Below are 15,470 nucleotides of genomic sequence, written 5' to 3' on the forward strand. Positions count from 1 at the left end.
TAGTATTTTTCAAATAATTCTGGTTGTTAAGAGAATGTAGAAAATATGTAAATGAAAATAAAGTTTATTTGGTAGCCGAAACATTACTGAATCTTTTGATACCTAATACCTCGAATTCGCCATCTTAGATTTCGAATGCATAAGGAACATGCGTGCGCGCGTGCACACACACATAAACTCTTATATATATTAGATATATTGACGGTTTTTATATTTCTACATTCTACATTTTTACATTGGTTACGTTACGTATTGTTTGTATCGTATTAAGGGATGTCACTGTCGTCACTTCCGGTTCCTGTCGTAATCTACTTTCATTTTTAAGGACAATTTACTTTCACTTTTTTTCTACGACAGTAAACTTTATGATAGCTGGATACCACAGCACATTATTGCCTCATCACAAGCAACGCAGAATAAGGTTGTCTACCATCCTTTTCTGGAAAAGATAACTTTTTGTCAAGCCTTCCTGCCTCTGTGAGGGGAAATGACTTTGTAGAGATCCTTTCGTAGTAAGATTTTATTCTAAACATAATTTTCTCGTGCTTTTAGTACTACAAGAAACCTACGAAGTTAGAAACAATATTACCGTTTATAAACCATGTGGGGTTAGTGTAGTTCCCACAGGAGTTGCTATGGTATAAACTTTATATACACCTTTATACACAAACAAACAGATGTTCGGTCGAACTGATAAATTGTTTAGAATTTTAAGAAAAAACATACAATAAATTCTTGCTGAAGTCTGCAAAAAGCCGGTGAAAATATAAGGGAAAAGATTAAAAGTGCTCAAATGTTATAAATTTATCGTAGAATTGGAATATGAAATAGAGAACTGTAAGAAGAAGGAAATAAAAATCATTTTATGACATTTAATTGCAACACCAACCGGTATAACTACAGTTTAGTGCTCCCCCACTCGATATATTTTCTCATAGCTTTTTGAATAATTCTTATGAATATTTTCAGTGATATATTTTCGAAAGTGTAAATTACAATTATTTTAATAAAATAAAAAAAACAAAACAATTTTTGTAGAAAGAAAAGAAATCAATACTTTTTAACCATTCAGTAACTCGCTCGTGATCGTTGCATAATAGCTTCGAATGTTTGAATATGGCCAGCAATTATAGGAGGAGGGTGGAGGGAGTTAATCGATTCCATCGATCGCAATACTTGACTGGCAATTGTATTTTATCGACACTGAAACATGAAAGGCAAAGTTAAACTCGACCGGTTTTGAACTCAGAACATAAAGTGTTGGATGAACTGACGCCAAGCACATTGGGGCGAACGATTCTGGCAGCCGCCGCCGACTTCAGCTTATTAGCATAATATCCTAATTATATGTTTATAACCTGGGCTACATAAAAACAAGGCAGAATGAAATTCCCCAAGGAAACTGTTACTCAGTGCCATCTTAGAGCATGGATACACTGGACAGTTGCCCAGGGAGCTCACGGGTCTGGGGACCCAATTCTGATCTATGTATGCTGTGGTTTGCTTAAAAAATAAGTGCTATAGAGCCCAGTCCAGCTATTTCCCCGGGGTCTGTAATGCTTTTCAGACAGTAGTGCCCTTACTTTCAATAGCTGCGAGTTAGAGACCCAGGTTACTGCTGTATGTGTAGTGGAGGCGCAATGGCCCAGTGCTTAGGGCAACGAACTCACGGTCGTAGGATCGCGGTTTCGATTCCTAGACCGGGCGTTGTGAGTGTTATTGAACGCAAACATCTAAAGTTCCACGAGGTTCCGGCAGCGAGTGGTGGCGAACCCTGCTGTACTCTTTCACCACAACTTTCCCTCACTCTTTCTTTCTGTTTCTGTTGTGCCTGCGTTACAAAGGGTCAGCCTTGTCACACTCTGTGTCACGTGTCACACTCTGTGTCACGTGTCACACTCTGTGTCACGTGTCTGTGGAGTGTTCAGCCACTTGATCGGATCAACTGGAACCCTCGTCGTCGTAACCGACGCAATGCCACGATATATATGTGTATATATATAAACGGCAAAATGTCTGTCTGTGTGTGTGTCCTTTATACAAATCCACAGTTTTTCAGTTAGAGGGCTCGCATTTTCTGTGGTCATTCAAAACCGTCCAAGGGTGGTCGTGCACATCTTTACATTTCCCCAGTCACCCCGCAAAGCCATTAAAAGATCAATAGAAGTGACTTTTTTGTGAATTTTCTATCCAAAACCCAATCAAAATGCCCGAAACTTGATACGCCAATTGAATGCCAGCTAGCTGTATGTGATTGGTCGGAGATTTGGACAGTACTCTCGTGTATGTGTGCACACACGCAGCTGTATATGCATGCACTAGCACTGTGACCCGGCGTTGCCCGGTCATAGTGCTAGTATACATACGTGTTATGTATGTAATAAAAGTCTGAATATTCAAATTCAGCACATTTTATTAATTTTTCTTTTATGGTAAAGAATTTTCAGAAATTTGTAGAAAGTAATCGCGAGCGAGAGACGTGAACATTTTTCAGCCAATGGGTGTTAAATCGTATACAACCACGCTTTGCATTATTAGTACAGAGCGGACTCAGCTTGACAAAGGTGGACTGTAATGTCAGCCCATCTGGAAGTACCTGCATACTCACAGTTTGGTGAACTTCGAAGTAAAACAACCTAACCTCGGAATGTGTGTAGTCTATATTGAAACGGTGTGGAATATCTGGTTTTCTTTGTAGGAATTGGCTGTTGTAGTAAGCCAAGGAATTGTATGACCGGCGCTGTACAGTGTCCATAGCAAAGACAACTTTCCGATGGCCCACGACCGTCCGTTTCTACGAAGGATCCTTCACATTGCTGCTAAGCCTGTTAGAAATAACAGCTAAATTTTTCTCAACCCACTGTTATGTCTTCAAATGAAAAAGGATGCACCAGCTAACAGTAGTCAGGAAGGTCGTGGCTGAAATGCCTTTGACCATGGGTCATTCCTTTGTGGTTGACTGGAAACTAAATAAAACAACGAGTATCATATGATTAGGTTGAAGTCTTCTTTATTAAATTTTTCTTGGAAAGAATTGGGCATCCCTATAGAATAGAGTCGGAATTTATTGAGTACAACCAAAATTATTGTAGTTTCTTTGGATGTATATGTTTAAAGCATATAATGTTTAAAGATTACGAATCGAAAACGAAAAAAAAAAAAAAAGAAAAGAAAAGAAAATGGCCCACTTCCACTTCATTCCGGAATTTTCCAGTTTTGACTTTCTTTTGAATTTCTTCACCTCCAAATTTACGTCTTAAACACCTGTGGTTATGATTCTTCGAAATTATGCATAACATAAAAATACAATAGGCGCAGGAGTGGCTGTGTGGTAAGTAGCTTGTTTACCAACCACATGGTTCCGGGTTCAGTCCCACTGCGTGGCATCTTGGGCAAGTGTCTTCTGCTATAGCCTCGGGCCGACCAAAGCCTTGTGAGTGGATTTGGTAGACGGAAACTGAAAGAAGCCCGTATATATATATATATGTGTGTGTGTCTGTGTCTGTGTTTGTCTCCCTAACATTGCTTGACAACCGATGCTGGTGTATTTATGTCCCCGTTACTTAGCGGTTCGGCAAAACAGACCGATAGAATAAGTACTGGGCTTACAAAGAATAATTCCCGGGGTCGATTTGCTCGATTAAAGGCGGTGCTCCAGCATGGCCGCAGTCAAATGACTGAAACAAGTAAAAGAGTAAAGAGTAATAAAAACAAAAAAACAAATCTATAACTAAAATTTACCGAAAGGGGGGTTGGGGTGGGATTGACCCCCTCTCCCAGTGTCTCTTTCCAGATTCATAATCTACGGTGCTTAGAACATTCAGATCTGAAGAAATTACGGTCTTTGTCGCGTTAGATTATTTCCAACTTTTTTCTATAGGAATGGCGAGGGTTGTATACAAAAGATGACGTGGCTTTTGATCCAACAGAAGAAAAATTATCTAACGCTAACAACCAATATTGAAAAAGCAAAAGTAATCTAATTTGGGGGTAAACTTCACATTTTATAAACGCACCATATTGTGCCTATAAATACATTCTAAAAGAATGCACATAAAATAAAACAATCTGGAGATGCCGGGGATCGAACCCGGGGCCTTTCACATGCAAAGCGAACGCTCTACCACTGAGCTACATCCCCGTCAGTTACAGAAACATGAAATCAGTCGTATAAAAAATCTGACAACGAATTGATTCTTTTCGTTTTCTTTATATATTTATTTAAACAATGTTAAAGAATCGATATATTACTATCGATATGTGACAAGTTTTATTAAACAGAAGGCGAGAGAGAGAAAGAAGAGGGGAGTGTGATATGACAGTAGTTGCTCTCTTCAACCATGAGTTTAGTCCTAAACACATGCTGTTTATGTTAGACTGACTCACTAGTGTAGCTAGAGTGGGGCTGTCCGACCCCGGGTGGCACTTTTATGGGGGTCTGCTGTAAGCTATAAAAGCCTGTATAGGTTGTATTGAAATCAAATGATAGTGGTTTTAATGTCGGGAGAAGGGCACTTTCTCAACGTTAAATTCAACAATCGATATGTGCAATATGTATTTTTTTGGGGGGGGGGGGGGCAAGGGCGGAAAAACTGAAGGGCCGCACATATTCTAGCTACACTAGTATTAGTGGTGGTGTTGGTGGTGTGCAGTGTTGTCAAAATTCATCCACAGGAGTTTGAAAGTTGAGGTCATATATAATATGGCACCCTTTTTCCTGGGGTGAGGGGAGAGAATGAGAAAGCATTTTTTATTTCAATTGATAGTGTACTCCTCGGAGCTGCGAATCACATTTGTAGTTAATTACTTAACGATGGCCGCTCTCGTCGCTCTGAAGGAGAGAACTTAGTTAAAGAGAGTAACAAAGAAAAACAAAATCACTTGAAATGACAACAGATAATTATAGAAAATATGAGTTTATACGCAATTCTGCATTCACTAAATGAAAGTCTAGGATACATTAAAAAAAAAAAAAAAACCATATGGAGATGCCGGGGATCGAACCCGGGGCCTTTCACATGCAAAGCGAACGCTCTACCACTGAGCCACATCCCCATCCACATACAGGAAGGAGCTGCATTGAAATGAAATAAAAAAAAAAATAGTATTTCGAAATGAACTTAGAAATTACGAGTACCAAATATAACGAAAAGAAACAGCAATTGTTGACCAGCTTTTGTATTGTAATCGCTCAAATAGGAAAGCGTTATTCTTGCTCCTTTGACCTCGTATTAAAATTCTTTGCTGCAGTTATGTCCATGATTTAATGTCCACCGCATTTCCTATCTTCAAATTTTCTTATCATCATTGTTGTACAGATTAAGAGATAATGTAACATGATCAAAACTTTCCAGTATTCTTCTGCTGTATTTTTGAGCCTAGATTCCGAAGTTTGTGGACGTGGCGGAAAGAGAAGACTTCAATCGCTAATACCTTTTTAACTAACGGATTTCTTTTTCTTGATAAATGAATGTATTTTGCATTTTTTAAAGGTTTACTGATTTTTAAAGGGAAACCTAATCTGGAAGTGAGCTTTGTTATCAGTACCGGCGAATTAAGGATAAAGTTCATCTAATCTTTATAATGTTGAGCGACATATAAAATTAAAGATTACGCCCTGGGTGATTGTGGCATGTTTTAAATCTTAGAAAGTAGTGATACAGTGGAGCAAGTGGGAGTTTTTCGTCCCTTTTTTTATCATCTTGCTTGCTCTAATCTCAGGAACTTTTCCTTATTCGTTTCGTCCGCTTGAATATGGAGAGTAAGGAGTTATTCCAGACTTATGAATTTGCTATGGTAGTTGACTCTAACTCCATTTTCTGATCTCATATAAATCACGAGTTTATCATTTTAGTCAATCAAAAGTCATTCCTCACGTAATAAGTTCTAGAATTTTCTTTTAGCGACAGACAGCTTTATAAACTGACACTTTTAGCACGAAAAGACAAAGGGAATTGGTACTCCGTTCATTACGGTTCTCGGTGAATTCTTCTCTCAAAGCTGTTCTCACAGCTTCATACTCAAACTCGCGCAATTCTCCCAATAGCTGTTTTCACAGCTCTATATTCAACTCGGAGATGGCTGAAGAAGCAACGCATTTGTATGTATTGCAGTGATGTACAAGATCAGCCTAATCATCAATTATCTATCGAAACACGATGTTCATATAAGGTGGTATTTTCACGAAGCCTTGTTAAAAAACGTAGCAATGAATGTTATACATAAACTGGCACCAAGTCTTTGTCATAACCAACGCTACGATGCCACCTATTTTTAAAATACTATCATTCACTATTATATTGCTCTGCCGCAGTCATTTATGAACAAAGCTTGGAGCGCCGAATAAGGCGGATTACGAGGAGAGACGCAAGGATTTGCTATTCTTCAGTCAAATGCGAAATGGTAAACTCATAAAATATTGCCAAAATCTTAAAGTTGCTCATTTTTATAACTGGTTTTAGTCCTAATAAATCCAGTGACAGTCACTGCCAAGATTTTATTGTTTGTATAAGCTGACCACTTGTAATTTTGATGACGAGCTTGGCACAAAATATCGTACGATCTTCTTTCTAACGTTTGTTCTGAATTAAACTATTACTACTGGATGTTTTTCATGTAAACACTTTGTCTCTCTCAGCCCAGGTTTCTTGTCTTTTCATGAATTTTCTTTGTTATATCCGTTTATCATTTAACATAAGTTCAAATTGCAACCACATTCTCTTTTCCTGAAAAGTGTTCTGTTATATTTCATAAGAGAAGTCGAGAGAGCTGAAAGCTACAGTCTCCAGCAACATACTTCAGCATTTTTAATAATAGATTTGGGTCGATTTTAAAATAAGAAAACTATTAAAAGTGGATCTGTGAACAGGTTTTAATTTTTGTGCTAAGAGTGAGTGTTGCAATTTTTTCCGCCTGATTTGATTGAAGAGAAGCAAACTGGTTGTCTATTTTCTATGAGGACTGAATCATAGAATGCCCATAAACAGTCATGAAGCAGATATTGGAGAAGATAACGAAGGGGTATCTCACAGTTTCTGTATCGCTTCAAGGCCGGGAAAACTCCGATGCTGTTTGGCATTAAACAATGGTGCTGCAATTTCAACAGAGCCTTATTTTGAATCCATTTCCATTAATACACAATGAAATAGTCAAGGTCCCTGGATTCTCCTGACACAGGAATCCCAATGGAGGATGCAACCTGTCAGGGTCGGACAGCGTTTTGCATTTTCTAAAAATGTGAGCCAAGAATAATTACTCTGTCAAATTGAATTAATTTCTTTTTAAAATTGAGTAAGAACACTTATCTCTTGGGTACTTTTGAGGAAGAATTTGCAAAATTTCATCATGAATCCTTTTTTACTCACACACGTATTCGTGTGTGTGTGTGTGTGAGCGTGGGTGTGTGGAAAGATGATTACTTCCCAACCACATAATTCCGAGTTCAGTCCGACTGCGTGACAGCCTCAGCAAGTCTCTTCCACTATAGCCTCAAGCCAACGAAAACCTTGTCATATATACACACACATACATACACATACATACATATATATATATACACACACACACATATATATATACATACATGCATACATATATATATATATATATATATATATTATATATATATATATAATATATATATATATATAATATATATATATACGACGGGCTTCTTTCAGTTTCTAACAAATCCACTCATATATATGTGTGTGTGTGTGTCCCACTACCGCTTGACAACAGGTTTGGTGTGATTATGGCTGTGTGACTAAGCAGTTCGGCAAAACAGACCAAAAGAATATCAGACTTGAGAAAAAAAGCAAAAAAAAAAAGCACTGAGGTCGATTCCTGCGACTAAAATTCTTCAAGACGTTGCCCCAGCATGGCCGCAGTCTAATGACTGAAACATCTAAAACATAAAATACACGCACTTCCGTCTACCAAGTTCACTCATAGGGAATTGGTCGACTCGAGGTTACAGAAGACGTCCAAGGTGCTCGGATCGGGATTGAACGCGAAACTGCGGTTACAAAACGTGTCCTTTAGTCACACAGCAATGCCAGTTCCTGGGATAAAATTCTGTCTCTATCTATACATAAATAATGAAAAAAAAAATACCCCTATGGAGATGCCGGGGATCGAACCCGGGGCCTTTCACATGCAAAGCGAACGCTCTACCACTGAGCCACATCCCCATCTACATTTAAGCGTTTCTAATTAGCAAGTTTATTCGAAATTTTTGTTCTTGCCAAGTTTAGACAAGATTCATATTCGTTTAAAATTAGTTTCATGTTGCTTTATTCAAATAAATTTTCTCAAATTTCCATAAAGGATTCGAGAAATACTTGTTGCTACGCTTGCTCTTGGCAGTTGTGAATATTATCAATATATATATATGTCTTATATATAGAATTTCCTTTATATTTCTTTTATAATTCAATAACTTTACCCACTTAGCTCTCTCTCTTATATCCACGTAAACAGATCCATGTGTATTAAGAGGTGTTTCATGCTTTTCTCTTAGCTTCTACTGTCGACTCGAAGCGTTACTTGTGAACCTTGAAGTGGGGCATAAGCTAACTGGCCAAATAGACCCTACAAAATTGTGATCTCTTCGGAGGTACATCTGTATGAAAAACTAAGGGGCTCACCAAAGCTACACTTTATTCGCACACACACACAAAGATCGTACAAGAAACACGCTTCTTCGTGGTTATTATTAAACTCGGTGTTTATTTCAGTAGGTTTAAGTGCCAAGCAGTATAATCATTTGATTATACCACAGCAAAGGCGTCAGAAAATAATAGCCATTTGGTATTTATTCCAGTTCGCTATGATCTGAGTTCAAATCCCACCAAACTCAAGTTGGCATTTTATCCTTAACTTTTCGGGGTTGGTTAAAATAAGGTACGAGTCAAGTAGTAGGACTGATGTTACCAACAGATCCTCTTCTTTCAAAACTACTCGTCATCTGACTAAATTAGAAACATTATCGGGAAGACAGAATAAAGTTTACTTCTTTTTGTATCTGGTTCGCTAGATTTTTTATGTGAATTCTGGGGGAGGAGACCAGTCGATTAGAACGACCCAGTATGCAACTGGTACTTAATTTATCGACCCCGAAGGGATGAAAGGCAAAGTCGACCTCGGCGGATTTTGAACTCAGAACGTAACAGCAGACGAAATACCTATTTCTTTACTACCCACAAGGGGCTAAACACAGAGGGGACGAACAAGGATAGACAAAGGGATTAAGTCGATTATATCGACCCCAGTGCGAAACTGGTACTTATTTAATCGACCCCGAAAGGATGACAGGCAAAGTCGACCTCGGCGGAATTTGAACTCAGAACGTAACGGCAGACGAAATACCGCCGAGCATTTCGCCCGGCGTTTCTGCCGGCTCGATGCCTTAATTACAGCAATAATATTATTAGCAAAATGACACCCACCCACCCCAGCAAGGCAGAACAAAATAAGGGTTGCTTCCACTTCTTTCTTCCCTGTGGTGATCAACAAGTTGGAAAACGTCTCAATTTTATTAAATAATTTCAATTTGGTATATCTACGCAGGTGTCGGCCCCTCCCCATTTCACTCGGTTCCGTTTCTGTATAATTTTCGGAAAGATGGAGATCTTTTGATGAAATTTTCTACATATTCTTTTATTCTTTTACTTGTTTCAGTCATTTGACTGCGGCCATGCTGGAGCACCGCCTTTAGTCGAGCAAATCGACCCCCCAGGACTTATTCTTTGTAAGCCTAGTACTTATTCTATCGGAGACTTTTGTCGAACCGCTAAGTTACGGAGACATAATCGCACCAGCATCGGTTGTCAAGCGATAAAGAAATTTCTGGGGAAAATGTTTTCCGAAGGGGTAGGGAGAGGATTTCGGAAAATTCACACGATCCGTTTTTTTTTTTCCTCATAATTTTCAGGAAAATGAATATCTTTTAGTGAAATTTTACAGAAACCCCTTTCAAATAGCATAGATTACGATTATAAGGAAATTTGTGGGGAAAATGTTTTCCGAAGGAGTGGGGGGGAGAGGACTGTCGGAAAGTTCACATGATCCGTTTTCCCTCCTCATAACTCTTAGGATCTAGTTTAGCGCCCAGTCACCAAAACGAAAAGAACAATCCTGTCTGATAGGTGTAAAAAAACGTGTAGAAAGCGAATATGAAATCAAAAATTTGCGCAAACATATATGGACCTAGCATCGTCTTGGTTGGTAATTATTTGACAGCAACGATTCGAGGGAGGAAAGTGCAACTTGGCTGCCTCTATGAAGAACTTGTGCAGCAGACTTTCTTCATGTTGAGAAGTTATAAATAAATATCTTGCAAGATATTGTTGCAGATGTAAAATTTCATTAGAAGAAATCCATTTTCTTGAAAGTTATGAGGGAAAAAATCGGATTGTGTGAATTTTCCGACAGTCCTCTCCACCCACTCCTTCGGAAAACATTTTCCCCACAAGTTTCCTTATAATTGTAATCTATGTTGTTTGAAAGGGGTATCTGTAAATTTTCACTAAAAGATATCCATTTTCCTGAAAGTTATGAGGGAAAAAATCGGATCGTGTGAATTTTCCGAAAGTCCCCTACACCAACAATTTTTTGTTTTCTTATTCGTTTACTACACGCTTTTTTCACCTATTAGACTGATCTTATTCAGTTTTGGTGACTGGGCGCTAAACTGGATCCTGAAAGTCATAAGGGAAGAAAACGGATCATATGAACTTTCCGATAGTCCTCTCCCCCCACTCCTTCGGAAAACATTTTCCCCACAAATTTCTTTATAATCGTAGTCTATGCTGTTTGAAAGGTGTTTCTGTAAAATTCCATTAAAAGATATTCATTTTCCTGAAAGTTATGAGGGGAAAGAAACGGATCGTGTGAATTTTCCGAAATCCTCTCCCTGCCCCTTCGGAAAACCTTTTCCCCAGAAATTTCTTTATAATCGTAATTTGTGCTGTTTGAACGGTATTTCTATAAAATTTCATCAACATATATTCACTTTCCTGAAAGTTATGAGGGAAAAAAATCGGATCTTGTGAATTTTCCGAAAGTCCTCTCTTTCCCACTCCACTCCGTTGGTTTGCGCAAATTTTTTTTTTTCATATTCGTTTTCTACAAATGTTTTTACACTTGGGCTGTTTTTTTTTTGTTCTTGTTTTCGTAACTGGGGCTTAAACTGTATATTGACCCGAATTTCTACAATTAAAAATATTTGATACCGTCTTGAAAACCCTATGTGCGTACATTTCCTTCTTTTGTGCGCGCGCACAAGCGCACGGCTTAGCGAGAACATTTGTCGTCAAGAGAAAAGGTTTAAAGGTTACATCTTATATAATTCTATACTCACATTCTATAGAGAAAACCAAAGAGAAAACCTCATACGACGCCCTATAATCTTAAAACAAGGAAGGACGAAGTAGGAAAACATTTATCACAGGTCAGCTAAATGAGTCTTGACCCGAATCCTGTTTAACCCCAGGTCAGCTCTGGTCGAGCAGGTGTATAATCAAAGGCTTTCCAGCCGTGACTATGTTATCCTCTAATATACATCTCGGATTACATTCCGTACTGCGTCGGTTCCTTCTTCTCGGACAGTAGGGTGAGATACGGGAAAATTTAGCTGCTATTTCTAGGAAGCCCATCGTTGCATAAAATGCTTCATTTATACCAATATTTTGAGTTCAAATCGTGTTGAAGTCATCTCCTCCTTTCATCCTTTCGGGGTTGAATCCAGGGACTGTAAGAACGTCGGATCAAATGCGTCTGTTTGTTTCGACTCTTTGCGTTCCGAGATCAAATCCCGGCATAGCCTACTTGATGGTAAAATAGGTTTACTATTACTGCCTCGCTCCTAGGGTACCGTTAGTGGAGCCCAGTCTATTGCGAACATTAAGGCACGGTCCCCGGTTTGAACGACATCTCCCTCCTTCCCGTCCACCAGTCTCCGAAGCCCTGCAACGGGTTATATATCACTGCCCTGAAAAAGAAATGAAGATCTCATGTGCACCGGCTTCGTTTCGCCGACGCCCGAATTGCAGTTTTGCCGCCTTCCACAACTTCCTCTGCTAAACAAATAACACACAATGTCCTGCGTACTTTTAAGCACGGGGTGTTTTACTTTTTTGCTTTAAATCTCGTTTATTGGTCGCATTTTTTGGTGGAATTTGAATTATTTCAACTCGGGATTCATATCAACTATAAATGCTCTTACTGTTTTGTTAAAATCAAAATATAACGACTGGAATATACTTGGGAGTCCTAATTAAATGTGTCAGTGTCACACTTTTAAAATTTGTTTCCCATGTGGTGCAAAAAGAATATCGCTTGTTATTTCGTTACCCTGGAAGGGGTGAAATGTACTAAAGCTGAAGTTTATATATATAAAATCCTATTCCTTTAGAATATATTACTTTTTTATTTACCAAACATACAATACTCTTTTTTTTACTCTTTTACTTGTTTCAGTCATTTGACTGCGGCCATGCTGGAGCACCGCCTTTAGTCGAGCAAATCGACCCCGGAACTTATTCTTTGTAAGCCCAGTACTTATTCTATCGGTCTGTTTTGCCGAACCGCTAAGTGACGGGGACGTAAACACACCAGCATCGGTTGTCAAGCAATGTTAGGGGGACAAACACAGACACACACACACATATATATATATACATATATACGACAGGCTTCTTTCAGTTTCCGTCTACCAAATCCACTCACAAGGCATTGGTCGGCCCGGGGCTATAGCAGAAGACACTTGCCCAAGATGCCACGCAGTGGGACTGAACCCGGAACCATGTGGTTGGTAAGCAAGCTACTTACCACATAGCCACTTTTCATATATGAAACATTCGAGTAACGACAAAACGAAGAAGAAAAAAAACTTGGTAACACTGTAAACTTTGAAGTTGCTAAAACATATTTTAGCCATTATAAAAACGAAATAATTTAAAGTTCCAGATTTTATATAAACTTCTTGTGTTGTTGATGTTGTTTCTTACACAAAGTTTGTCCTGTTAAACCTGGGAGATAAAAGTATTAAAGAAGCTTAAGAGAACACGAATTTTTTAAAGTGATAATGGCTTTTAACCTGCACTACAACAATACAGCTATAACATTAATATATAAACTAGATAAATCTAAGTATTTACAAGCAGTTGATTATATTAAGATATCTTATAGATAAATAGATATGAAGTGCAATAACGGAAAGCTTTCTCTCACGTTATTTTATTTTATCTGTCCGCTTTACTTATCGTGTGAACAAGTTCTAGTATCTATTACATTCCACCACTATATAAGGTGATCGGTGACTTTTAGCTACGCCCTGCCCTTAATCCTTAACGTTTGCTATATAGCTATGATTTTCATTTACATGTACGTATCTATAACTATATATTATACACACATTTACGTGTGTATATAAGGAAGCACCCATCTATCTATCCATCTATAAAAGAAAAGCTCTACCTTGTAACTTGTCCCATCTGTCTGCAGCCCTGTGTGGCCAATAAAGAAACTTATCTATCTATCCATCCATCTATCTATCTATCTATCTATCTATCTATCTATCTATCATCTATCTATCTATCTATCTATCTATCTATCTATCTATCTATCTATCTATATCTATCTATCTATCTATCTATCTATCTATCTATCTATCTATCTATCTATATCTATCTATCTATCTACCTACATACATACACATACACTATTAATTTTTTTATTATAGTATTTATTTTATCTGTAAAAATGTTTATTTCGGATTACAATAAAGAATAGTATTCGTAACACAAGAAAGTTTGTGGTGATATATACAAATGAATTTCTTAAAATATAAAAAAATATCTGTAATTTCTTTTCTAATAATTATTCTCTTTAATTGATTCTTTTAAACGAATCTCAGCAGAGTTATTGAATTGCTGTCGGTACTTTATAGGGAAAGAAAAAGGTGAAGAATTCGGTAGGTTCTTTTCCCTTTCGTTTTTTGTTTTTTCTCTTAGTTTTCTTGTATTTAATGCAGTGGGAAATTTAGTTCTCAAAATAATTTTACTGAATCAATGACAACTAAATAGAAATGAACCAGTTAGATCACATTGTGGCGCCAAAATTCACCTTGCCTTATATTGTTGCCACCTTTTATTTTTAATTGCATTTCATCGTGTTTTCATAATTCTAAATGTGTGCACCTTGAAATTTTACAGACTGTTCTATTATATTATAGTCAATATTTCAAAGTGCAAATAATAGAAATAGAAAACATAGGAATCCCGCCAAGAGATAAGCGAGAATAAATACGCTGACGAACACACGTTGAAAGTTTATAAAGTGATATCCAAGCCGAACACTTCACTTTTCATTTGTTCTCATAAACTTCAGGCACTTTTAAAGTGCATTGTTTATACACACGATAAAATAATTGTCATAGATTTTACCATAAAACAATTTCCACGGAGAGTTTATTCAGAGAGGAAGTCAAGATGGCCAAACCGCCAGATGACGTCATGGGGTATAATTAGCCACATTAAATGATAGCAGACACGTGGGCTGGGGTTCTGCTAAACTTTTCTTACCCAACCTACCCGAACAGCTTGTCAACTTCGTATCAAGCCGGGTGGTACTTTTTATAATTGATGTTTGTAGTCACAGGTCAACCCGGGTAGGGTAGACGTGATTAAAAGCGTTCCAGCTATGATCATCCCTTCTTATTTTCAGACAATTCGACTGCATTCTTTCACCCCTCAGCTGGTAGGATGGAGTTTGAAGACAATTTTTTTTTCTCGCTGCTCGAGCGAACACGCAGGCTCTCCCACGTTGAGTCACTTTAAAAGAGAATTGTAGACACGTGGGATAGATTTCTATCGAATGAGACCTCACCTATCATCGCTCCTGTCAAAGTCTCAATCGAACCGGCAACAAATGTTATCCTCTCTCACCGATTAGTCTGATAAAAGGCTTTCCAGTCGAGACCGTTCCATCCTTTTTTCGAGCAAAGTATTATGTAAGGCCGCATAAACCGATGCTTCTTTTCTTTCTTTTTTTAAAAGTGTTTTGTGATATAAAATGACATATAGCTGCTATTTCTAGCAGACCGAAAGACCCTCATAAAGTCCTCACTTCGCTGTCTCTTGATTAGTGGTTTTATTTGACTTATAGAAACTGCTGAAATTAGCGGAGACCCTTGTTTTAAGATCTAATTATAATAATTATTAAAAAAATAACTCTGATATTGCTGTTAAGGACTTGTAAAATATCAGAGAAATTAAATTCGAGAGAACAAAAGTACCGGCCGGCAGACTGGCATGCCGGGAACGAATTCAGTCGTAACTTCGACTTGTGATTCACACACATGCACACCTACACACCCACACATACACGGCTTTTCACTCAGGATAGCTATACTACTACTACTACTACTACTACTACCACCACCACCACCGTCTGTCTACCTATCTATT

General features: G+C 38.0%; 3 non-coding genes across 3 annotated transcripts; all 3 read right to left on the bottom strand.

Moving 5' to 3' along the window:
• Positions 1–4,069: 4,069 nt before the first annotated feature.
• Positions 4,070–4,141, bottom strand: Trnaa-ugc. Its single transcript has one exon. It is a non-coding gene; the product is annotated as a tRNA-Ala (tRNA).
• Positions 4,142–4,983: 842 nt separating this feature from the next.
• Trnaa-ugc lies at positions 4,984–5,055 on the bottom strand. Its single transcript has one exon. It is a non-coding gene; the product is annotated as a tRNA-Ala (tRNA).
• A 3,065-nt stretch (positions 5,056–8,120) lies between these two features.
• Trnaa-ugc lies at positions 8,121–8,192 on the bottom strand. Its single transcript has one exon. It is a non-coding gene; the product is annotated as a tRNA-Ala (tRNA).
• Positions 8,193–15,470: the final 7,278 nt, after the last annotated feature.

Source organism: Octopus sinensis, linkage group LG18, assembly GCF_006345805.1.
Source record: "Octopus sinensis linkage group LG18, ASM634580v1, whole genome shotgun sequence".
Lineage (NCBI taxonomy): Eukaryota > Metazoa > Mollusca > Cephalopoda > Octopoda > Octopodidae > Octopus > Octopus sinensis.